Source organism: Vulpes vulpes, chromosome 4 (genome assembly GCF_048418805.1).
Source record: "Vulpes vulpes isolate BD-2025 chromosome 4, VulVul3, whole genome shotgun sequence".
Taxonomy (NCBI): Eukaryota; Metazoa; Chordata; class Mammalia; order Carnivora; family Canidae; genus Vulpes; species Vulpes vulpes.
Window position 1 is genome coordinate 138349657 of NC_132783.1, and position 27755 is coordinate 138377411.

Genomic DNA, 27755 nt, shown 5'->3' on the forward strand with positions numbered 1-27755 from the left:
GAAAGTGTAGAGGCTCCCTGAAGACTGAACCCTTATAAAATGAAATTATTTGGTTTGGATTAAGAAATTCTATCTCAATAACCTTAAAAGCTATAAGAATATCTATGCCAGACAATCTTACCTATGTTAATAATACTATCTTATGAGTAGCTATATGGAATAAAATCAGGAAAAACAGCAAATCACCAAATATAACTCATCTCCTCACAGCATGCACTCCCCACTACAATCTGGTTTATTCACTATCCAGAGCCTTCAGGGAGTTTGCTTTTTATGCTATATTCAGAATTTATAGTTGTTATCTGCAAGGTCTATCTGATAAGACCTTACTCAGCCCTCACTGGGGATAGAAGTTCCACTGATCTCTTCTTAAAATGTAAATGTGATCATTCTTAAAAGACACGTTGTTCTTAGACCAAAGCTCTAAGTATTAGATTTGCCTGATTCTTAATAATTCTAATACAGCAGAGGCTTTTGCTTCCCCCCTGAATTTCTCAACATGATTCATTTATGCTGGCCTTCTGCCTTCTTGTAATCTCCTTCTATCTCTCTGTCTGAGGCTTTCGTGTATGTAGTTCAATTTATAAGAATGCCTTTGCCTTTCTTCTCCACCTAACTGCTTTGTTGAAATGTCTTTTCCTCAGAAAAGTCAACATTGTTCTCCCATTCAGATTAGGATCCATTCAAAATTTCCTTCACAGCACTTTACAGTTTTTCCTCAAACTTGTTTGGTTGTTTAGCTAACCCCTTATATTTACGTTTAGGTATGGTCAATCACCGCAAGGAATGTATTTATTATATGTAGTTGCTCTTACTTAGTAAAAGCATAATAAATATTTGTGAAATGAATGAATGACTGAATCTTAAATAAGACTACATGATTTTATTTCATGTGCTAATTTGCTTAATCATTACATATGGTTTGGTTTTATATTTCAACATTACTTTTAATACATTAATACACTTAAAGAACTTTGGGTAAAATGACTTATCAAAGCTATCCTTCTGGCTACCTTTCCCCTGAAAGACACTGAAATAAAATAAAGGTCTGGTGTGTATTCTATACTCTCATATTTTAACATTCTACTTGTATAGAAACTTAGGGCAAAATTAAATAATTACTGGGGATCCCTGGGTGGCGCAGCGGTTTGGCGCCTGCCTTTGGCCCAGGGCGCGATCCTGGAGACCCGGGATTGAATCCCACGTCAGGCTCCCGGTGCATGGAGCCTGCTTCTCCCTCTGCCTGTGTCTCTGGCTCTGTCTCTCCTTCTATCTCTCAAGAATAAATAAATAAAATCTTTAAAAAAATTAAATAATTACTTAAGTATAATTTTTTTTTTGCACTTAAGTATAATTTAAGTAAAATAAGGCTGGTTTAATTTATCAGTAAATTTGGGGGAATAAGATCATTTTTATTTCAGTATCACATTTTTTAAAAAGTTATCAAATTTTCAAGTATGCTATAGGAAATTAATTTTATTTTTTTAAGATTTTATTTATTTATTCATGAGAGACACAATGAGGGAGAGAGAGAGAGGCAGAGACATAGACAGAGGGAGAAGCAGACTCCTCAAGGAACACAATGTGGGACTCGATCCCGGGATCTCAGGATTATGCCCTGAGCATCCAGATACTCAACCACTGAGCACCGAGGAAATTAATTTTAAACACATTGACTCTACTTAAGACTAGAGCTTTATCTAAAAGAAATAAAAATACAATATGTAAATAGTATATTACATGCTACAAACTTATGAAATATTCTGATGAAATTGTTTTCAGATTTAATTTTAGTTAATTAATTGATCTTTATATGTATTTTCTACAAAGTGACATAGATCTAAGTAACAGCTTCTCTGTGTATCAATATATAGTATATATAAAATATATAAATTGAATTCTCCATTCTGTTCTTTGATAAAGCCATTATCCTAGACTCGTGCATTATGTGGAATTGGGAGTTTTGTGTAAGATTCCTCTGTTCCCATAGTACCCTGTGCTTCAACCTCTCATTAAAATTCTCAATTCCATTCTATTAAGTTCCTATCCTGACTCATTTCCTTGTAGAGTATGTTCTACTTGAGGATAAGAACAGACTTTTATTTCACTTACCTTAAAATCTAATACTTTCATTGTTACAACAACTGGTATCAGGTTTTATAGGCAAAATGATTTAAGATGAGAGGGATAAAAAGGTTTACAGGAGTTAGAATACCCTCCAGACATCTATGAAAGCATGAGATTGGAGGCTCTATTGAATGTGGGTAAGAAGTAAACACAAAAATCTGAGAGCAATTTCTCACGCAACCAGGAAAACACTGAAGCAAATATGATTGCTTTAATGATGTGAGAGGATATGAAATCTAACAACAGATGGACCCTCCTTGTCTCAACACTCCACTCTGCTTACTGACTTACTTTACTGACACTGTGAGGAAGTACACACCAATCTTCTTCGGAAGTAGATGATCACAACAGACAAAGGAATAAAATATAATAAACCTTGCATTTTAAGCCAGATAATATCCACAATTATGACATAAATTATATAAAAGCACATGGAAGTCAGCAGAATAAGTTTCCTCACTTATTTCCAGATGGAAAATTTTGGAGGAGAAAAGTCTAAGATAAATGTAAAGGCAGAAATTAAAAGTTGCTGGAGAGGAATCTGGGAAAGAGGACACTGAGACCACACAGAAGCATTTTTTTCAAACAATGAACTTTTTACAGAACAAAAAGGGAAAATCCAAAATGCCTATACAATATTTACAACAAAACTAAGCGAAATATTATTCTGCTCTTTAGGGGGAGCCTTCTGCCCTCCCCCTAAAGAATGAGCACATGTTGATAAACTGTCAACACACACAAGATGTGCATTATATCGACATTTGTGGACTAAAGAAGAAAACATACAGATAGAATCTGGTGAACTTGAGAAAAGGAAAATGTTAGGATAGCCAGTAAATATTCACTTAAAAGCAGGTGAAAACAAGGAGGTTTACCTTCTCCAATGCTATGTGAATCCAAGAGAATCACAAAAGAACTGAAGGAAGTAGACACATGTGACACCTTAGAAGTCTTAAAATTGACCCCCCTAGGCTCCTCTCTATACAGAAGGAAAGAGGAGATCCAGACCAAATGGGGTCAAGTAACAAACCCAGAAAAATCTGAGGACACAAGCAAAAATATTTTTGAAAACTACACAAACTATAAGTAGGAAACTCTGTGACATCAGAAAAATGTCCTGAACCTTAATCCATCCTAAAGGTTGGAAAATCTAATTTCAAATGGAAATCAGGAACATAATACCAATGTAAAATCTTAAAGTACTAGAAAAAGAGTAAAAGAATTACCTCCCTACAAACAATAAACGTATGCCAGAAAGATGGTCACACAAAAATGATTTCAAAGATTAGCAGTCTCTCAAAATTAGTAAAAATAAGAAAACAGCAAAAAACATTAAAGTACAACACAAATCAGAATTAGTTAAGCTCAAAATGAAATGACAAAAAGAAGTAGATACAAAGAAAATCATTTTAAAAATTAAGATGAACTAAAAGTAACAAATGAGCAAATAGAAATAAGAGGGGGAAACAAAGAGGAAAACAAAAAATTCAAAATAAACAGAGAAGCTTTTAGCAAGTAGATGATATTGACTGGATATTCCCTCCTACCTTACACAAACAGGAACAGAAGAAATACATACAAAACTACATTTTTCAGTGCATTGAACAACAGGCAAAAGACATTCCTGAAAGATGAGAAATGCATGGGATAAGCCCTACGAGTGGTCCAGCCTCATACCTTGGGCTTCTAGAATTCAGTACAGAGGGAAACCAGCACAGACAACAGCAGACTCGCACAGCTGAAGAGATGAAATTAAGAATGGCACTGTGTTGCACAGCCAATTTCTGTAACTTGTTCGTTTTTTAATGTATCCCCCAACCTCCATCCCCCAGCAACCACCATTATGTTATCTGCCTCTGTAAGTTCGACTATTTGATATACACCTAAGAATCACAGGTGTGTACATATATCCGTCTCATCAAAACCCATATGATATATGCGAAATTTTCTGTATATCAATAATACCTCAATAAAGGTGGAACAAGAGGAGCCAATTTGATAAACTAAAGAGAGAGAGAGCGTGCACGCTGGCACACCAGGGAGGCTAGTCTCACAAAATAAGAGAAACAAAGGTGCACAAAGAGAACCCCTAAAGACATGCAAAGGGTGTTCAAGTTCTGATCAGCAAATGTGGAAATGACTGAAGGCTGGGTAAATAACTATCTTAAAGAGCTGGAACTGTACAGGAGAATGAGAACAGGGCTAAGGATAGTGCTGATTCCCCACAACCTTACTAGAAGACTTCAAATTTCCTATGTCACTGAGTATTCACAGTGGTGAGGAATTAGCCAGACTCAATGTTTAACCATAGGCCCCATCTAACATACCCAAAATATGTATGAACATAATGACAGAGTTTCAAAACGAACTAAACAGAGAACCAAAAGTTGAACGAACTGAAAAAAAATAGACAAATCAACAATAATACTCAGGAATTTTAACATCCTTCTCTCATGCTTAATACAACAACAGATATTCCATTAAGTCAGCAAAGGAACAGTAGACCTGAACAGCACCATCAACCAGTATGACCTAGCAGGCATATAAAAAATACTCCATAAAAGAATACATATTTTTCCAAAGGCCACTGAATATTAATCAACGCTGACCATGCTCTAAGCCACAAAGCATGCCTTAATGAATTTAACAGATTTCATGTAATATGAGATATGATCCTTGAGACTAATGAAATTAACTTAGAAATCAATAACACAAACATATCTCAAAATGCCCTAACACGTGGACAGTAAATACACACTTTTAACCAAATCAATGGGCAAAAAATCAATCAAAAGAGAAGGATGTTTTTGAAAGTAATTAAAATGAAAGCACAACATACCAAAATGTGTGAGATGCACTAAAACAGTCCTTGAGGTGTCTTATAGCACTGAATACTTATATTCAAAATAAAGTTCTCGAATCATTGTCAGGAAATCAGAAAAGAAAACTTTTATTTTAAACACATCTATCATTCAAGTTAATCTTTTTTTAATAATAAATTTATTATTTATTGGTGTTCAATTTGCCAACATACAGAGTAACACCCAGTGCTCATCCCGTCAAGTGCCCACCTCAGTGCCCGTCACCCAGTCACCCCCACCCCCCGCCCTCCTCCCCTTCCACCACCCCTAGTTCCTTTCCCAGAGTTAGGAGTCTTGATGTTCTGTCTCCCTTTCTGATATTCCCCACCTATTTCTTCTCCCTTCCCTTCTATTCCCTTTCACTATAATTTATATTCCCCCAAATGAATGAGACCATAGAATGTTTGTCCTTCTCCGATTGACTTATTTCACTCAGCATATTACCCTCCAGTTCCATCCACGTCGAAGCACATGGTGGGTATTTGTCATTTCTAATGCTTGAGTAATATTCCATTGTATACATAAACCACATCTTTTTTATCCATCTTTCGATGGACACCGAGGCTCCTTCCACAGTTTGGCTATTGTGGACATCGCTGCTAGAAACATCGGGGTGCAGGTGTCCTGGCGTTTCATTGCATCTGCATCTTTGGGGTAAATCCCCAGCACTGCAATTGCTGGGTCGTAGGGCAGGTCGATTTTTAACTCTTTGAGGAACCTCCACACAGTTTTCCAGAGTGGCTGTACCAGTTCACATTCCCACCAACAGTGTAAGAGGGTTCCCCTTTCTCCGCATCCTCTCCAACATTTGTGGTTTCCTGCCTTGTTAATTTTCCCCATTCTCACTGGTGTGAGGTGGGACCTCATTGTGGTTTTGATTTGTATTTCCCTGACGGCAAGTGATGCAGAGCATTTTCTCCTGTGCGTGTTGGCCATGTCTATGCCTTCCTCTGTGAGATTTCTCTTCATGTCTTTTGCCCATTTCATGATTGGATTGTTTGTTTCTTTGGTGTTGAGTTTAATAAGTTCTTTATAGATCTTGGAAACTAGCCCTTTATCTGATACATCATTTGCAAATATCTTCTCCCATTCTGTAGGTTGTCTTTTAGTTTTGTTGTACATAGTACTAGAAGTCCTAGCCTCAGCAATCAGACAACAAAAAGACATTAAAGGCATTCAGATTGGCAAAGAAGAAGTCAAACTCTCCCTCTTCACCGATGACATGAAAACCCAAAAGCCTCCACCCCAAGATTGCTAGAACTCATACAGCAATTTGGCAGCGTGGCAGGATACAAAATCAATGCCCAGAAGTCAGTGGCATTTCTATACACTAACAATGAGACTGAAGAAAGAGAAATTAAGGAGTCAATCCCATTTACAACTGCACCCAAAAGCATAAGATACCTAGGAATAAACCTAACCAAAGAGGTAAAGGATCTATACCCTAAAAACTATAGAACACTTCTGAAAGAAATTGAGGAGGACACAAAGAGACAGAAAAATATTCCATGCTCATGGACTGGCAGAATTAATATTGTGAAAATGTCAATGTTACCCAGGGCAATTTACACGTTTAATGCAATCCCTATCAAAATACCATGGACTTTCTTCACAGAGTTAGAACAAATTATTTTAAGATTTGTGTGGAATCAGAAAAGACCCTGAATAGCCAGGGGAATTTTAAAAAAGAAAACCATAGCTGGGGGCATCACAATTCCATATTTCAGGTTGTACTACAAAGCTGTGGTCATCAAGACAGTGTGGTACTGGCACAAAAACAGACACATAGATCAATGGAACAGAATAGAGAACCCAGAAGTGGACCCTGAACTTTATGGTCAACTAATATTCGATAAAGGAGGAAAGACTATCCACTGGAAGAAAGTCAGTCTCTTCAATAAATGGTGCTGGGAAAATTGGACATCCACATGCAGAAGAAAGAAACTAGACCACTCTCTTGCACCAGACACAAAGATAAACTCAAAATGGATGAAAGATCTAAATGTGAGACAAGATTCCATCAAAATTGTAGAGGAGAACACAGGCAACACCCTTTTTGAACTCAGCCACAGTAACTTCTTGCAGGATACATCCACGAAGCCAAAAGAAACAAAAGCAAAAATGAACTATTGGGACTTCATCAAGATAAGAAGCTTTTCACAGCAAAGGATACAGTCAACATTCAAGTTAATCTAATAGACATTTGTAAAACACCACCCCAAAGGAGTATGGAATACACACTCAAACACACAGAAAGCACTTACCGAGAAGACCATATTGCGACCCATAAATAGACTTTGATAAATTTAAAATAATTTAGGAAGATAAACTATGTTTTCTGATCCCTTTGGAAATACATTAAAAATCAACAACAGGTGGTAGGAACGCAAACTGGGGCAACCACTGTGGAAAATAGTATGGAGGTTCCTTAAAAATTGAAAAACAGAACTAGTCTATGATCCAGGAATCACACTACTGGGTATTTACCCAAAAAAATGCAAAGACATGAACTTAAAGGGACACATACATATTTACGTTTATAGCAGCATTACGTACCATAGCCAAATTACCAAAGCAGCCTGAGTGTTCATCAATAAATGAATAAAGATGTGGGGTGTGTGTGTGTGTGTGTGTGTGTGTGTGTACTTACTTACTTACTTACTTATTTATTTATTTATTGAAATATAGCTCAGCCGTAAAAAAGAATGAAATCTTGTATTTACAATGACATGGATAGAACCAGAGTATAATGCTGAGCAAAAGAAGTCAGCCAGAAAAAGACAAATACCATATGATTTCACTCATACATGGAATTTAAGAAACAAAACAAGCAAGCAAGTGGGAAAAAAGAGAAAAATCAAGAAATAGACTCTTAACTATAGAGAACAACTGATGGTTCCCAGAGGGGAGGTAGATGAGGAGATGAGGGAAATAGGGGCTGGGGTTTAAAGAGTACACTTACCATGATGGAAAAAATAATAATAAAATGATAATTTTAAAAAAATATAATGACAATTTTCCATATGTTTTGGTTAGCCATTTTTCCAAGCACTTATAACAATTTCATAGCCATTTTCTGGACTTCTATTTGTTTCCCACTCTTTTCCACACAGTTCCAAAAAAACGAAAATATTGCCACAAACTTTAGGTTTCTGCTACATCAGCACCCCACTGCCAGATATCAATTTTTGGATAAGTTAGCTTATCTGTTTACCAGGCCAAGTCAAAATTCTATAGCATTAAACACATTTACTACTTATGAAACTTTGGGTTGGCTGGGGTCAGATGATCTAGGATCAGCCTAGGATGGAGACTCTGCTTCAAGCTAAGGATTATCTGGGTTTGTCTCTTCTTTGACTCTGGATGCAAGTGTACTCCAAATGTGTATAATGTGAGGCTCAGACTGGGGCCCAGGGAACATCTCCATGGAAAGTTCTGTCAAAGACAAAGACATTAAAATACAAATGGAAATATACAAGCATTCTTAAAGTCTAGCATCTTGACCAGCCCATCTTCATCAAAAGCTAACAGGTGATCATGGGATACTTTGAACAACTTGTGCCAAGGAACCAGCAGACAAGAAAGTAAAGCATCATTTAGGAAGGGTTAACTGATAGAGATCATTAACTAGATTTAAGGCTGCTGTTACACATTGCAGGCAGGGGGAAATATGTTTGGTACCATTCTGGTTACCTGGATGTTAATATTCAGTTGTCCCACTTTGATGTCAAAAGATAAGTACAGTAATCTTAGCCTAGCAATGGTTAGAACCCTAACCAGAAGTTCAGGGTCACACTACCAGTGAAGGTACGGACACCAGGAGAGACGTTTGTTAAGGTGTGGGAATTCTAGAATAGATAGTACAGAATGGGTATGAGGAGAACTTCTAAGAACATATTTAAGAATATGAACAACATAGGGGGAAAATCGCCCTATATTTATGAAATAAATTGAATTTGTAGTTAAAAACTATGTTTCAAAGAGAACTTCTGATTCAAATGGCTTCACAGTGAATGCTAGCAAATATTTACAGAAGGAGTAATTAACAATTCTACAGAAATCTTTCACAAATGTGAGGAGGCCATCTATTTCCTAACTTATTCTATGAGCATAGTCATAAACCAGACAAAGATATTACAAGAAAAAAATATATATATATTATATCCTTCATGAACATGTAGGCAAAAATTCTAAACAAAAATTTAGGTAGTCAAATCCAGCAACATATAAAAATGGTAGTAAATATATTATGACTAAGTGGAGTTTAGGTCATAAATATAAGTTTGGTCCAACATTTAAAACGCCATCAAGGGATCCCTGAGTGGCGCAGCGGTTTGGTGCCTGCCTTTGGCCCAGGGCGCGATCCTGGAGACCCGGGATTGAATCCCACATCAGGCTCCCAGTGCATGGAGCCTGCTTCTCCCTCCGCCTGTGTCTCTGCCTCTCTCTCTCTCTGTGTGACTATCATAAATAAATAAATAAAGAAATAAATAAATAAATAAATAAATAAAAATAAAACGCCATCAATATATTTTGCCATATTAAAATGTTTTTAAAAAGGAAAAAGATATAATCATCCTCACAGATTCAGGAAAAAAAATAACAAAATCAAACATCTATTTCTGATAAATATTCTAATCACAGTAGGAATAGAAGGAAACTTCCTTAATCCAATTAAGGGTTCCTAAAAAATCTACAGCTTATCTAGTTTTTAATGACTGAAGATTTCATCTTTCCCCCAATTTCAGGAATAAGACAAGAATGTGTGTTAACACTCTACTGAACAAAATAGTGCAAATTGGTAAGAAAAAGAAAGACTATTACAACCAGATTGGAAAGAAAGGAGAAAAATTGTTTCTATTTATAGAGGAAAAACCATGAATGTAGAAAAATCTGATAAAATTAACAAAAATTTGAAGTAATACAAAAATTTAGTATGGTTGCAGAAAACAAGATCAATATATGGAGAGCAACCGTATTTTTATATATTACCCAAGAAATTCAAAATATATGAGAGATATATCTGACAAAAATGTGAAACTTTTTCTGACAGTCTTTCAGTGAAAACTACAAAATACTGCTCAGAAACTTAAAGACCAAAATAAATGGAGATGTGTCTTATCTTAATGGATCAGAACACTCAAGAGTGTTGTTAATTCTCCCATAACTTATCTATATGGATTTGATAAAACCAGCCAAAATCCCAGCTGGTTTCTTTGTAGAAATTGACAAGCTGACTCTAAAAGTCATATGAAAATACAAAAGACACGAAACTACAAACAACTTTGAAAAAGATGAACTACACTACTTGATCTTAAGACATTATGAAACAGAAATATTTAAGGCTGGTACTGGAGTACGTATCCAAATTCATCAACAAAATACGGATTTCAGAAACAGAAACGGATGGAGAATTGATTTTCAACAAATACATAAAGTCAATTCAGTGTAAAATGGGTAGAAAATATTTTCATCAAAAAGAGCTGCAACTTGCAGGATACTCACATGTAATAAAATTAACTGTGTTCCTTACTTAGCCTAACACTATATACAAAACTGAACTCAAATGTATCATAGACCTAAATGTAAAATCTAAAACTGTAAAACTTTTAGAAGATACTTTTAGGAGAAAACTCTTGTACATTTGAGTAAACAATGATTTCTCAGACAAAACACCAAGAAAAATGGCCCCCAAAAGACCAATTTGATTACTGGGCCACATCATAATTAAAAACAAAATGAAAAGAACAAACCCACAGATTTGAGGAAAATATTTACAAATCATACATGATAGAAGACTTGTATCCATACTATATAAAGAATTCTCAGAGGTGCCTAGGTGGCTCATCAGCTAAGCATCTGACTCTTGATTTCGGCTCAGGTCATGATCTCAGGGTCATGAGATCAAGCCCCACTAGGCTCTGCACTCAATGTACAGGGTCTGTTTCTCTAACTCTCCATCTTCCCCTCCCCCCCCCACTTGTGAATGTGCTCTCTCACTCTCTTGCTCTCTCTGAAATGAATAAATAAAATCTTAAAAAAAAGAATTCTAAAAACTCAATGAAGAAAATAACCAAATGAAATAGACAAAATATGTATCCTAGACATGATTGTCAAAGAAAACACATAGATGACAAGGGAGCACACAAAAAGGTGCTACACATCATTTGTCATCAATGACATAAAAGGAAAACTAAGTCAATATCCCCTCCAAAGTCACTGAAATGATTAAAATTAAAAAGACAATTCTAGAGCTGGTGAGGATATATAAGAACTAAAACTCTTATATAATTCTGGTGGCAACAGAAATGAAAATAGTACAACTTCTTTGGAAAACATTTTGTCATGTTCCTAAGAAGTTAAGCATGCACTACTATATAATACAGCCATCCCACTCCTAGGTATTTATTTTTTTTAAAGAAAAGCATATGTGCATACAAGGCTTATAAATAAATGTTCATAGAAATTTTGCTTGTAACAGCGCACATTGAAAATAACCCAAATCTTCATCTATAGGCCAATGAATACAACTGTGGTATACAGTGGAATGCTGCTCAACAATACAAATGAATGAAGTATGCGCATGGAAACATGGAGGAATGTCCAAAAAGAATTATGGTGAGTTAAGGAGGCCAAACAAAAAGAGGATGTTCTCCGTAACTTCAGTATAAAATTACAGGAAATGCAAACTAATGTATAATGACAGAAAACAGTGGTTAGCTAGGCAGAGGAGCAGTTAGGGCCAGGGAGAGGTAAAAGAAAGGGAGTACCAACAGGTTTGAGGAAACTTAGGGGAGCTAATGAATATGCTTATTATTCTGATTTTGGTGATGATTTCATAGGGATCACATATGTCAAAGCATTTCATTTCAATACTTGAAGAAATACTATGTATTATTATATTCTTCATTAGGTACACTTTTGGGGCAGCCCAGGTGGCTCCGCGGTTTAGCACCCATCTTCAGCTCAGGGCGTGAACCTGGAGACCCAGGATCGAGTCCCACATCCGGCTCCCTGCATAGAGCCTACTTCTCCCTCTGCCTGTGTCTCTGCCTCTCTTCTCTCGCTCTGTGTCTCTCATGAATAAATAAATAAAATCTTAAGAAAAAAAAAAGGCACACTTCCATTTGAAGGATGAAGGTAATGACATATTTAGCCACAGATTCCTTTTGCATATAAAATACCCAAAACCCATCTGTAAGGAGTTTTCCAAAAAAAAAAGGCTATACTGAAGATGCAAAGGCTTACATAAATATTTAAGTATACATAAAGAGTCAACAAAACACACAATATACTCACCACAAAATGGTGACAGAACACGGAGGGAAACACAATCTCTAAATCTGAAAAGGTACATACTCTGCATTGTCCTCTACAAGCAGAAAAGCCCACCTTAAAATGGGTTTCAAGTCCAGAGTAAAATTATTTTTTAAGATATTTGGAATTGTGTGTTGTATAATGAATAATACAATATATTGTTCAAAAGGCCAGAGCATTAATCTGAAATATTCACTAAAACACTGGAAATTTATCTAATTAAAGCATTACGTGTAATCAAAATGATCTTACAGTAGATAGTGTTTTATTTTACCTTACTTGCAAGTGCTTAAGGAAATTTAATTGTGAGAACTGGTACATGAAAGCATTACAAAAAGTATGAGGAAAGTCATAAGGAGTTAAGAAGATTAATGCTACAGATTTAGTTGTTATCTAATTCACTTGAAATACATGCCTTTCTTTATCCTTGATAAATGCGTACCAGGTTAAAAACATCTGTGCATCATACAACTCTAACATTATAATACTGACCTTAACTTTTTGTCTCAGGATTAATAAGGCAGCATAGTAGCTGACACACTCCACTTGAAGTCCAAGTAAAAGCAAGTATTACTACTCTTGCAAGCACCCGAACATGCACGTATAATCAAGTTGGGTATTAGTAACCAAAAATTGCTTGGTTCTGAACGTTACCATATTTTTACAGGGAAGAAAGGCATTTTCAGGTGTAGCCCCAAGCGCCAAGTCAGTGGAGTTTCTGACCCACTTTGCCAAGTGGTCAAAAGAGAGTCATGCAAAGGTGAATTACCAGACCTCACTTTAACAGTCTGTTTTTAAGAATGAGCTTCTGAAATGATTTTAAAATGAAAAGTAACAGGACAAAGCTGAAAAACAAAGGTATCATAATTACGGCAATATGTTAATAGAATATTATGAAGGGCACTGTTTACATTTGCAGTGCTCAAAAATACTCTGGTGGGATCCCTGGGTGGCGCAGCGGTTTGGCGCCTGCGTTTGGCCCAGGGCGCGATCCTGGAGACCCGGGATCGAATCGAATCCCACGTCGGGCTCCTGGTGCATGGAGCCTGCTTCTCCCTCTGCCTATGTCTCTGCCTCTCTCTCTCTCTCTCTGTGACTATCATAAATAAATTTAAAAAATTTTAAAAAAATTAAAAAAAATACTCTGGTAAACTCCAAAACTATTAACATCCCAAATAAGTGAAGGGTTAGTTTCTCTACTTAGTTTAACAGACTTTGAACAAATAATTGAGAATAGCCTTCTGTTTATAAATGTTCATATATCTATAAAGGGTACGTGGTAAAACTTTCAAATTCTATGAAGCCATATCCCCAGGCACCTTCCGAAACCACCTAGTTAGGAGTCCAAGAAATAGTATTAGTTTTGCTTTGGGAAAATAAAAACAAAGACAAATTCCAATTTTTATTCAGGATAATCCTAGTGACAATTTGTTCATTTCTCTTTCAAAGATTCCATGGGATTAAACAAGTTGGCTGTCCTAGTTACATATTCAAACGTTCTTTAAATGTTATTCTAGGAAGTACATTTATAGACAGTAAACATCACAGTAAATTAAAGGAAATAAAACCAATACTTTAAAATACCTGAAGCTATTTTGTTTGGTTTGGCTTTGCTGTTTGTTTCTTCTTTATTATTTCAGAGCGTACTTTCAATCTATTGTGAATATAGCATTTTGGCAGCATACTGATTTTATGTTCTATTAAGAAATGATTACTTCTCAAACAAACAAACAAACAAAAAAGAACAAAAATTACCTTCCAGGAGTTTCACCCCTACAACTACCCAGACCCTAAGTCATTTTTAACTTGCTCCATCTTGCCTCTAGATGAATAGAGCGGGTCATACTTTAGAGAACGTTGGGATGTTGGTTCAAACAGATGGCTTTGTGTCATCCCTGATTCATGAGCAACCATGGCAACAAGCAAAGGGGGGGGGTGTTGCTTAGCAACTGAAAACAATAATGAAGAGATTTCCAAACTGTATGTGGAGGAAAAAAAAAAAAGTGCTTTGGAGGAACTTCAGTACTTGGCACAAATGCTCACCAAAATTCATTTATGAAACATGCTGAGTACATAATCACAAATCTGGAAAGCATAATGCCTTATAATAGGAAAAAACATCAAGTAGCGCATTAGACATTTTCTCTAGAACGATTTCTGTATTAATAGCATTTATGACAACATATAGCAAAACTACTACATCACGAGTGTTTTATCTTGAGATGCAATAATAAGAAAAATCAGGTTGATTACAACATCTACTACTATCATGTAATATAAAATACAACCTAAGATTTTAGGTAGGATCAGAAACCCCTCTAGTTGAGCGGCCGCATGGTGCCAAACCTGCACATACACGTGACGCCATCACGCCAACCATTTCAGGGTGTTCTTTCCCAAGTTAGAATAGGCAGGCACTGGAGGGCAGCCCAGGTAGCTCAGCAGTTAAGCGGAGCCTTCAGCCCAGGGTGTGACCCTGGAGGCCCTGGGATCGAGTCCCGCGGCGGGCTCCCTGCATGGAGCCTGCTTCTCCCTCTGCCTGTGTCTCTGCCTCTCTCTGCGTCTCTCAAGAAAAAAATAAACTCCTAAAAAAAAAAAAAAAAAAAAAAAAACAGACACTGCGGTTACAAACTGTCCATGTCTGTCAGCTAAAAAATACTTTTTTCATCTTGAAAATGTCTTTCTCATTACTATTTCACCCTGTACTATATTTTAAGCCTAATACTGAAAAAGCAGCTCGTGCAGTATTTTTTTTTTTTCTGGACTTGTGAAAATAGAGCCAAACGGCGTCTCTAAACTATGTCACTGTTGCATTATTGCTGTGTTTTACGTGTTCCTGTATTTAAATATGAATTTTAATGGGATAAGCCATTTCAGATTTGACACAGAGCGTGGATGTTCATATACAGAGACAGAATCTCATTATTTGAAATACGTGTTATCAAGTGTCTATCGATGTAGAAGCATCTGATTTTAGAGTGATTTTATAGTAATCACGACATCACCTACTTCGTACCTTAAAACGTCCTCGATGACTGACCGGAACCTAGAAGGCACCAACACTTTGTTGGGCACCGCGGTCAATATCAAACATACCACAGAGGAAAAAATGCCCTTTTTTGCTTCTCCTCCACGACCACCCTCAACACGTCCCTGCTCGGGCCGCCAAATGTGTGATGATTTTTTTTTTTTTTTTTTTTTTTTACCCCAAACCAAGCAATTCTGCAAACCCAGCTGGGCGGCCTACAACGACTTACCTCAGTTCCAACCCAGTAGGTGCCTCTCAGCCCCGGGAAAACAATCTAAGACCCAACTTCAGGTGAGGAGACGAAGCCTCGGAAAGGTCAACCGCCAGGGGCGTCCGCATCTCACCTGTGCGCAGTCCTCACGTCCTCAAGGCTCTCGGCGCCTCGGTTCCTCCGCCTTAAATCACGCCTCAGAGCGCTGACCGCCGTCAAGGTAACCAAACGGGACCATTACCTCAGGCACCTCGGCTGACGTAAAGAAACTAACCCTGCACGCATGCGCCTCAAAGACACGCCCCCGGAACTTGAGGGCGGCCAATCACAGCCCACCATCTAGGCTTCAAGCCGTAGCCAATCAGCGATGTCCTTGCTGCGCCCGTGCCTTTTCTCTCAGAAGGCCGCTCGCCAGCTCCAGCAGGAGCGAGTACCCGCCACCCGAGGTCAGACCCGGGAGGCGACCGCCAGCTTTAAATAATAGGTAACCAGAGTCTTTAAAATGTTTAATATAAAAAAAAAATTAAAAATAAAATAAAAAGTAAAATGTTTAATATGCCCCCGTTTACCGTTGACCACCCCAGCAAGCTGTTAGCGGTTGATCTGCAGAAAGTGGGAAGTGAGTGGAGGGCGCGAATAATGCAGCAAAGACATAGGTAAGTTGACTGTGCGGGTATAAGCGAGCTTGTGTTTTTTTTTTGTTGTTTTGTTTTTTTTGTTTCTTTTTCTCTTAATGTGGTTTTTATTTGTGTGTATTATTACCATGTGCACTTTTCCAAATCAGGGGCTCCTCGGGGATTTTGAAGCAAGTTGTGATCGCCACGCTAAACGGAGGTCAAAGTTGACACACGTTAGATGAGCTAAACGGGAAGTCAAAGTGGACACACGTTAGATGGGCTAAACGGGAGGTCAAAATTGACACACGTTAGATGAGCTAAACGGGAAGTCAAAGTGGACACACGTTAGATGGGCTAAACGGAGGTCAAAGTTGACACACGTTAGATGAGCTAAATGGGAAGTCAAAGTGGACACACGTTAGATGGGCTAAACGGGAGGTCAAAATTGACACACGTTAGATGAGCTAAACGGGAGGTCAAAGTTGACACACGTTAGATGAGCTAAACGGGAGGTCAAGTGACACACGTTAGATGAGCTAAACGGGAGGTCAACGTGACATGCGTTAGATGAGCTAAATGGGAGGTCAAAGTTGACACGCGTTAGATGAGCTAAATGGGAAGTCAAAGTTGACACACCTTAGATGGGCTAAATGGGAGGTCAAAGTTGACACACGTTAATGGGCTAAACGGGAGGTCAAAGTTGACACACGTTAGATGGGCTAAACATGAGGTCAAAGGGACACACGTTAGATGGGCTAAACGGGAGGTCAAAGTGAAACGCGTTACATGATCTAAACGGGAGGTCAGAGTTGACACACGTTAGATGAGCTAAACGGGAGGTCAAAGTGACACACGTTAGATGAGCTAAACGGGAGGTCAAAGTTGACACGTTAGATGAGCTAAACGGGAGGTCAAAGTGACACACGTTAGATGAGCTAAACGGGAGGTCAGAGTTGACACGCGATAGATGAGCTAAACGGGAGGTCAAAGTGACCTGCGTTAGATGGGCTAAACGGGAGGTCAACGTGACATGCGTTAGATGAGCTAAATGGGAGGTCAAAGTTGACACGCGTTAGATGAGCTAAACGGGAGGTCAAAGTGACACACGTTAGATGAGCTAAACGGGAGGTCAAAGTTGACACACCTTAGATGGGCTAAATGGGAGGTCAAAGTTGACACACGTTAATGGGCTAAACGGGAGGTCAAAGTTGACACACGTTAGATGGGCTAAACATGAGGTCAAAGTGACACGTTAGATGGGCTAAACGGGAGGTCAAAGTGAAACGCGTTACATGATCTAAACGGGAGGTCAGAGTTGACACACGTTAGATGAGCTAAACGGGAGGTCAAAGTGACACACGTTAGATGGGCTAAACGGGAGGTCAGAGTTGACACACGTTAGATGAGCTAAACGGGAGGTCAAAGTGACACACGTTAGATGGGCTAAACGGGAGGTCAGAGTTGACACACGTTAGATGAGCTAAACGGGAGGTCAAAGTGACACACGTTAGATGGGCTAAACGGGAGGTCAGAGTTGACACACGTTAGATGAGCTAAACGGGAGGTCAAAGTGACACACGTTTGATGAGCTAAACGGGAGGTCAAAGTGACACACGTTAGATGGGCTAAACGGGAGGTCAGAGTTGACACACGTTAGATGAGCTAAACGGGAGGTCAAAGTGACACACCTTAGATGAGCTAAACGGGAGGTCAAAGTTGACACACGTTAGATGAGCTAAACGGGAGGTCAAAGTTGACACCCGGTCAAAGTTGACACACAGCTTAGCGCTGAGGAACACTAGGAAGTGTTAGCTGGAGGCCGACTGGGCCCAGCTCCAGAGCGAGGTTGAAGACGCCAGCAGGGATGCGAGGGCTGCGGAGGAGAAGGCAAAGGTCATCACAGACGCGGCCGCGATGGCCGAGGAGCTGAGGAAGGAGCAGGACACCGGCGCCCACCTGGAGCGGACGCTGAGGGACCTGCAGCATCGTCTGGACGAGGCTGAGCAGCGGCCCCGGAGGGCGGGGAGAAGCAGATCCAGAAAGTAGAGACGCGGACCGGGAGCTGGAGTTGGAGCTCGAAGGGGAGCAGAGGAAGAGCACGGAGTCCGTCAAGGGCCTGAGGAGAGACGGCGGCGGCTGAAGGCGTTAAGCTACCAGGGTGGAGAGGACAGAGCGCGCCGAGGTTGCAGGACCTGGTGGATAAACTCTGAGTGAAAGCCAACGCCCCCCTCACCGAATCCTCCCCCCCCCCTCGGTCCCCGCAAAGCTCAGCGTGAGCCGGAAGAGGCAGAAGAACGTGCTGATGCCGATACTGCGGAATCTCAGGTCCGTAAGCTTCGCGCCAAGACCGCGACTTCCCCTGCACAGGTGGGGGCCGTGGTGAGCCTCCTCCGGAGCCGGCCGGGAAGGAGGTGATGGGTATTTTCACGGTTCCTGCCATTACAGTTCATTTCCGTGTGACTCCTTCACATGCATTAAACTCTGCTTCGTTTCCAAAAAAAAAAAACCAAAAAAATAAGGGTGGGGGGGGCAGACATGTTGGGGAGCCTGAGTAGCTCGGCTGGTTAAGCCTCCGCTTGGCTTTAGCTCGGGTCATGATGTCGAGTGTGAGGTGAAAGCCCCTGCCCGGCCACCCGCGGGGCAGAACCTGCTCTCGACTCTCCCCACCCTGTCCCCAGCTCTGGCGCATGCGCACTGGCTCTCTCAAAATATACATAAACTGCTAAAAAGAGGAAATGTTTGGCATTAAAACAAGCTTCAAGATTCATTAGTTTATAAAATAATTTCTTCTTAAGAGTAAAAAAGATTCGTCCAAACTAAAGGTCCCTGTTTTTGTCTTTAGCTCCTTTTATTTAGCATCGTGTTGCAGACATTATGCTGTGCATCTCCACCATGTGCATGTCCCCTCTCTGCATCCCACCCCCCCCTCGCCTAATGTATTAGCGAGACGTCATGAATTCTCCTCCTTAAGTGACCCTATTTGTGCATCCAAGTGGTGGCAGACGCTGGACTGACACCTGCATCAGGTATCTATTGGTCTATAACTGGTTATCACAGATTGAAAGGATGAACACGATACCCACTTATGGTCCCCCAGTGCGGTCGGGATGGGATCAGAGGGACTGAGTTCCCCTACGGTCAGGTTCAAACCTATGTATTGGCGGTGCCAGGCGCTTGCTTAGAGGCTCTGGAGAGCAGTCTGCCTCCACCCTTCGTAAGATCGTTGACAATACAGTTTTTGTGGCTGAAAATCCACAGTACCCATTTTGTTTTGCCAGCTGTCTGCAGAGGCCATTCTCCTCTCCTAGAGGCTTCTCACACAGCCCTCTCCACCTTCAAGGGCCGCACTGGAGCATCCTTCTCATACCTACGATCTGATTTTCATTCTGCCACCAGCCAGAGAAAACCCTGTGTTTAAAGGGCTCTGGGCAGCCCGGGGGGCTCAGTGATTTAGCGCCTGCCTTCAGCCCAGGGTGTGATCCTGGAGATCCAGGATGGATTCCCGCATTGGGCTCCCTGCATGGAGCCTCCTTCTCCCTCTGCCTGTGTCTCTGTCTCTCTCTCAAGAATAAATAAATAAAATCTTAAAAAAAAAAAAAAAAGGACTCTGTGATTTGATTAGGGCAACCCAAATAATCTCAGTATTTTAAAGTCGACTAATCATGTTTATCACATCTGCACAATTACTTTTGCCGTGGAAGGTAACATGATCATGGAATAACATCTAGTCATATTCATAACCTCCACCCACAGGTAAAGGGCAATTATACAAGGAAAGGGCCAAGAGGGGGTTTTCATAGAATTATCTCTAGGATGCAGCCTGGGTGGCTCAGTGGTTTAGCGCTGCTTTCAGCCCAGAGTGTGATCCTGGAGACCCAGGATCGAGTCCCACGTCGGGCTCCCTGCATGGAGCCTGCTTCTCTCTCTGCCTGTGTGCCCCCTGCCCCATGAATAAATAAATAAAATCTTTAAAAAGAAAAAAGAATTCTCTCTATCCCAGCACCCAAGTCTATGATATCAGAGAGCATTTCTTTAATACTGTGTAACAATGTGGAACTATATCCATGGTGATCCTAAGGTCTGTTTGAAGACATAGGCATATAGATTCATAATAGAAGATTCATGATAGGAGAATCTGTTAAATTGAATATACAACTAGATTAAAACAGAATTATCCCTGATTTCACAGGTTTACTTTGCTCCAAATATCATTTTCTCTTACACTTTGAGAATGTTATCCAGATACCCAGATTAGTTGGTTTTTGGCTCCAGATTTAAGATCCAAATATGTCATCAGAAACTGTAAGATTATTCTCTCAGAGTTCTCTTTTTATGAATTGTACAAAATTTACTCTATCATAAAAAACAATATATAATTATGTACTGTGTTGGACACCAACAATGAACCCACTTTAATCCGTTCGTTTCATACGCTGAATAAGATGTTTCTATTATTAAGGGAAAATTAATTTGTCATCATTTCTCTGTTCCTTCAAGTAATTATATCTTTTATTACGGTATCTTTCAAATAATTATCAGAATTGACAACTGATAAAACATGAACCCTAAAATTAGTAAGACTGATTACAATTGTGTGGAACATTTATCATTACTTTTAGTATGTTAGTGTATGAGAGGAGTGTCAGTCTCAAGTATGGGCCACCAGTACACATAATATAGTGCCTGTAGTACATCAGTTGTCCAATAACAAAGTTTCAAGTAAAAAAATTGAATAGATAACTATAAAGAATTATAAATTCAAATGATTATCTAAAGTTTTAAATGCAGGTGTATGTAACATTTTAGAATAAATTGCCAGTTTAAACGTCTTCAGAACAATTTTTCCCATCTAAAATCTGCAATATAATTAACATAGTATTTCTTATTTCATCATTTTAACAACTTTTTGCTGTATATTTGTTATACTTATAGTAAATAAAATCTAATTAGTCTAAGCTCTATAGCCTATTAAATATTGTTCAAATTATGCGAATGTATCTGTGAAATAATCAGATAAGTGTTGGTCATGTGTATTAACAATCAATATGTAGACTTTTTGTATTTTTCTTGTTTTAATTTCTTTTAAGACTTTATTCATGAGAGACACACACAGAGAGAGAGAGAGAGAGAGAGGCAAAGACATAGGCAAAAAGGAGAAGCAGGCTCCTCGATGGGAACTTGATGCAGGACTCAGTCCCGGGACCCGAGGATCATGACCCGAGTCAAAAGGGGATGCTCAACTACTGAGCCATCTAGGTGGCCCTTGTTCTAATTTTTTAATCCTATTTTTTTTTATTATTTTAAAGAATGTTGCCCACTCGAATTAGATACAATCAACTAAATATACCTGAAAATAACTAAATCAAAAACTGTCAAGGACCAGAATTTCATTGTTTTTCTGTCTTTTTTCATGATTCTAATACATGGAGTTGACAACCAATGACCAATACTCTCAACTATGGTATTTAAGTATCCTTTAAAATACAGCAGGAAAAAAAATCATAATTCAAGAAGTTAGAAAGACTGACACTCCTAAATAAATGTGAAAAACAAAATAACACGCAACTTTTCCTCCTCTCCATCATCTATTCACTCCACAAATAGGAACTTCATGTATGGCATGACTGTTATTAAGGTACTTCCTGAAATAAAAAGAAACAGGATTCAGAATATGTTCTCAAGAATTTCACAGTCTACTAATAATACTAATCGCATATTATTCACTATATATGAAAGTTCATATATTATCTCATTTAAATCATTTAAATCCATTTCACAAGCTGGTAGGTACATATTTCTGTTATAGATAAGAAAATAGAAACTCTGTTTCTTAAGGTAACAATGAATATAGAATTGGATGTAGTTCTATTTGACTCCTTGGAAGGAGGCACAAATAATCCAGAACTGATGCAGGGGAAACTTCTCCCACCCACCAAAAATGATATAAAATCAATGAATAATTAGCATTCATCCAAGGAAGTTCTACTTCTAAATATAAACAAATAGAAAATGGTTAATGCCTGCAAAAAGAGATAATATTTACAAAGAAAATTGTAAAACTCCTATATTTAAAACTCTTAGAAATGGGATCCCTGGGTGGCGCAGCGGTTTGGCGCCTGCCTTTGGCCCAGGGCGCAATCCTGGAGAGCCGGGATCGAGTCCCACATCGGGCTCCCGGTGCATGGAGCCTGCTTCTCCCTCTGCCTGTGTCTCTGCCTCTCTCTCTCTCTCTCTCTCTCTCTCTCTCTCTCTGTGACTATCATAAATAAATAAAATTTAAAAAAAAAATTTATTAAAAAAAATAATAATAAAATAAAACTCTTAGAAAGGGGCGATGGGTGGATCATTCAGTTAAGCGACTGACTCTTGGTTTCAGCTGCTCACTATCATGGGTTGTGAGATCAAGCCTCACATTAGAACTCTGTTCAGTGAGATGTTTGCTTGAAGGTTCTCTCCCTCTGCCTTCCCCACCACCTTCTTGTGAGCGTTTACTCTCTCTCCTTCTCTCTCCAATAAATAAATCATTAAAGTTCTTAGAGAATTAAAATATAAAAGGATATGAGATTTGTAAAATGAACATCTGTTATAAAACAGAAAAAGTCAGAGATCTGGGAAATTAAAAAATAAATATGAAAATGATTAAAGTAGCCACAAATCATTAAGAGGAAGAGTAGAAATGACACAGTAGACACCAAATCGTGTTCACTTGTATCATGGTATAGTCCAAAAGAAATAAGGAAGGGGACTATGAAAACACTACAGCAAGGGATCCCTGGGTGGCGCAGCGGTTTAGCACCTGCCTTTGACCCAGGGCGCGATCCTGGAGATCCAGGATCTAATCCCACATCGGGCTCCCGGTGCATGGGGCCTGCTTCTCCCTCTGCCTATGTCTCTGCCTCTCTCTCTCACTGTGTGCCTATCATTAAAAAAAAAAAAAAAAAACAACACTACAGCAAAAAGTCAACCCCAAAGCATCAAAATACTTCTAATTCAAATTTTAAAAGAAAAGAAAAATAGTATGGAAGGGAGGCAACCTATAAAAGAATAAAGGTCTCAAGTTTTACATAATAAATAGGGAAGTCTTCAGAATTATATACTACCACACACAATAGCTACAGCAACATCAATAAAATAATACATGAAAATTCCAGCAACAATATTTAGGTATTGTAATGAAAGTTCAAATCTTAGGGATAAACATAAACTCTAAGAGTTACAAGTTAAAGAGTGTATTACATACGACAAATGGGAATCAGATTTGCTTATTGCTGGCAAACGTTGAATCTTACGATGTCAGGCACTTCGCTAAATGTGTAGGACATATAAATGGTGGAGAGAAAGGTGGCTACTCCCTGCCAATCCTTTAATCTATGGGAAGAAGAAAGAGTACAGTCCTTGGAGATAATAAGTACCTGATACCGTTAATGGAAGGTGATGGTGGGTCAGGAACTGAGTAAGTCAGGTAAGATTGGAGGGACCCGGGGCAAGGCAGCAGTTAGGGTGATCTGCTTTGAGTAAGTGACATTGAAAAAATAAATCATGAGGGAAGTGAGGGAGATATCTGTGCAGATACCTTCGTGAAGATGATCCCAAGCTGAAGGAATAGGTGCCGGAAAGGCTCCCAATAGGAATTTGCCAAGCATGGTTGGAGAAGAAGAGGCTGGGATGATTTGGAGCAAGGATTAAGGGAGGGACATGATAGGACATACGATCAGAAATGGATCATGTTTTAAAATCAGGAAGGCCTTTTTAGGTGACTATAAGTATTTGTAATTTTACTCTGAAGTGAGGATTTTGAGGAGGATTCTAAATACAGGTGTGAACAGCATCAGACTTAGATATTTAGAAGGGCCACTCTCGATGTTTTGTTTGAGAACAGTTTTGGGGAGTTGGGCAAAGATAAAAGCAGAAAGACCAGATAGAAGACAACTGTAAGTATATATCTGAGTGGTTAGGGTGACAAACACCGGCTGGGTGGTACAAAACACAAAGGGAAGTGGCTAAATTTGGGGTTTTAAAAAATGGAGTTTCATATGTAAAAAATAAAGGATTCAAGGAGAATTCTAACTGGAAAAATAGAGTTGCCATCTAATGTAATAGGAAGATCTATAAGTGGAAAAGATTTGGAGCAGAAGATCAGAGTTCTATCATGGACTTTTTTTTTTAAGATTTATTTATCAGAGAAAGAGTGTGTGTATGCAAGCAGAAGGCGATGTGGACAGGGGCAGAGGAAGAGGGAGAGAATCTCAAGCAGGCTCCATGCTAAGCACAGAGCCCAACACAAAGCTCTGTCCCATGACCCCAAGATCATGACCTGAGCTGAAATCAAGAGGCAAACACTCAACTGAACTGAACCACTCAGGTTCCCCTGTCTTGGACGTGTTAGAATTAGAAAAGCAATTACTTGATACGTAGGAGAAGAATTCAGGTAAAGAAGCTGAGTATATGTGTGGAAGTTGGGAGAGAAATTTGCACTGAAGGTATAAATTTGGAAGGCATTCCATAAAAAGGTGTTTCAGCATAAGAGCACATCAGTCACCTGATGCATGGCCTCACTGTGGATAGATAAGAAAAAGAACATCATGAAGTCATGGAATACTCCAAACTTAAGATATCTGGAAGATGAAGAATAGCCAATAAAGCAGACTTTAAGAGGGCAGCCAAAAACAGGACAAAAACTGATGTTATGTATTATCCTAGTGATTAAATTTCATTAAGGAGCGTGTGAGTAACTAACAACTATTGCCCTTAGGTTAAAGATACTGAGAACTGAGAAGTGGTCTTTGGAAATAGCGACATATCGTTTTGGTAACCTTGACAAAACCAAGTTATATGGCTTGGTGAGGAAAAAGGGTTGGAAGAGAGAAACAAAATGAAACTGGAATAATGTGTGTAGTTTATTCATTTGAAGTTTTGTTTGAAAGGAAGAAAACAAAATGTACCAGCTGGGAAATTCTTCTCCCCCCCCCCCCCACTGCTTCCTCTTGTTTCTTCTTTTCCTCCTCCTCTTTTAATTTGGAAGAATAATATTTTATTTGATAGCAGTGAAAATAATCTGATAGAAAGACAGTCTGCATTGTAAGAACAGGAAATTACTGGAACTATATACTGGAGTAGGCAAAAAGAGACACAAATTAATGCTTGAGTTAGGACATTACCTGTATGGAGGATCATGAATGGTTCATGTATAACAACCTGCGTGAAACAGATTACATGACTTGGGAGGTAGGAAATATGCAAATATGCAGAGGAATCTGGAGTTCTCTTTCAAGTGCTTCACCTGCCTTAATAAAAGTAAGGTTATCAATTTAGACAAAGGTCAGAGAAGGTGGTATTGATCACTGGAGGAGAAAAAAAGAGTGGAAAAGTTGTCTAAGATAGTAAGAAAATTAATGGAATAAAAAATACAGTCAAGATGCCTGGGAACCAGATTTTGCATTTGAAGTGTATTTTCCAGCATTCCAAAGAGCTGCACTAATGGAGGTTCAGAAAAAGTGGAAGTGATATATTACCATGGTGTGATTTTCCGAGCAAGTGGGATAGAGCAAAAGAATCAAGGAAAAATAATCGTAATGATTGACCACAGATTTTGACTGGGATAAGGAGGGACAAGATGATCCCATAGAACTGTGGAAGAGAAAAAGTTGGGTTTCTCAGTGGAGTGGAGATTCCAAGGGTATAGAAAGATCCTGAGGATTGTGGTACAAGAGGGAGTGAGCACCATCTTTGCTGAGCATATTTACTTCCAAATCCAGTACGTCTATCTTTATTCATTGGCATTTGACTAGCTTCATTTCTTTGTGCGTGTGGTTGGTGTTAATAATTTTATTTTTTCTTAATTTAAAATTACTATATTACCATATTTTAGAGTAGGCAAAATATGTGATGCAGGATCAATCTGACATGTTAACCTAACATTTTTTACCATTCTTTTGTTTGACCACTACCTATCTCCTCTTTCTTTTTCTCAGCTCTATCGCTTTTTTCTCTTTCTTTCTCTCTTCTCTCTCTCAAGCGTTCACAATATTCAAAAAGAACATAATTTAAAAGAAATTTTCATGGTTGATAAAATGTCTAAACCTGTAATTTTGCTATGTCAACTTCTTGGTTATTTAATATAAAGAATCAAACGTTTAAAAAATGTTTTGGTAAACTTGATACTGATTCTTCTTCCTTTAAGGCATATAACTTGTTTTCTCAGGTATGATGGAGCATACAGTTGCTATTAGAGTGAGATTAAATTTGACACCTATTTATCCCACGAAATTTTAAGGTACAATATTCACACGCATCTTCCAGTAGTAGTTTCATTACAGTCGTAAAATTACTAGCCAGGAATTGAAGTGGAGAAATGATGACATCAAGCATAAGATATCCCAGGGAGAGAATTAATGTCAAAATAATTACATGGTTCACAGTCAAGGCTGTATGGTTATTAGCAACTCTAGAGAAGCTAATTAAGTAAGTCAAAAATTGTGGTTAAGCCAGTTAAATCGAAGTGTTTCTATGGCTTCTGAACAAATAGGTAACACCTAAGAGCTGAGAATGTACTCATTAATCAAAGGAACTGAAAATTATATCACACTGATTAAAACCACATGTAGTAAAAATGCCTATTTAGTGTTCTTTTAAAATAAGATCTTAGCAAAAGCTGAACTGCTACTAACTTTAATTCGATCCTACAATCAGACACGTTTTTCATTTTGTTATTCTCTCCCAAGTATTATTGATAATCGTCTAATTTTAACACCTCAGTCCTTTCCTTTTTTTTTTTTTCACAATACCCATTCCTTTTTATTTTTTTTTTTAATTAAGGGGAGGGGGGAACCACTTTCTAAGATATAGACCCAACTTCTTGTTTGGAGATTGAAAGCAAGAAGAACAAAAAATAAAAATAAAAAAGAATGTGCAGTGGGATATCAAATTTAACAAAAGAGCTAACATGCCACACGTACTCAGCATTGAAATAAAGATTATTCCAGTTATGCTTAAATGAATTTGCCTCTAAGTATTCCAAAGGTTTTAGTTAGAAAAGAAAAAAAAAAAAACCAAACAGAAATCTCTGTCTATACAACTATGGCAGAGTCACTAGCTTCAGGGAAAAAAGAAGGCAGAATTTGAAGGATGAAAAGACACATCATGGGTGTCATAAACACAGTGTCCGTGTCAGATTTTAAAACTTGCTGTCTGCAGGTCATGAATTTTGTTTGCTCCTTTATCAGACTACCTTAGTGATTGTGATTTATTTTAGACTATGTCTTTGAAAAAATTTTAGGAAGGTAGTCCTCAGGCTCTCTTGAAATAAATAAAACATGATAAATTAACTTGCCAAATATTTTCAAGGTTTACATCCCATGACTTCAGTCTGTAACCAATTAGAGGAGAGAATACAGGGAATTGTTCCAGAAAAATATTTCTTTTCAATAATCTTTCAAATATTTCTTTAAAATGAAGCACATCAAATTTTAACTTTGTATTCAAATAAAAATTGGAGATGATTTTGGAGTTATATTTTTATATTGAATATTACAAGTATAAATTAGAAATGGTAGACGGCATGTCTCTTTAAAGAATATTTTGTGTTAAAGATTCTG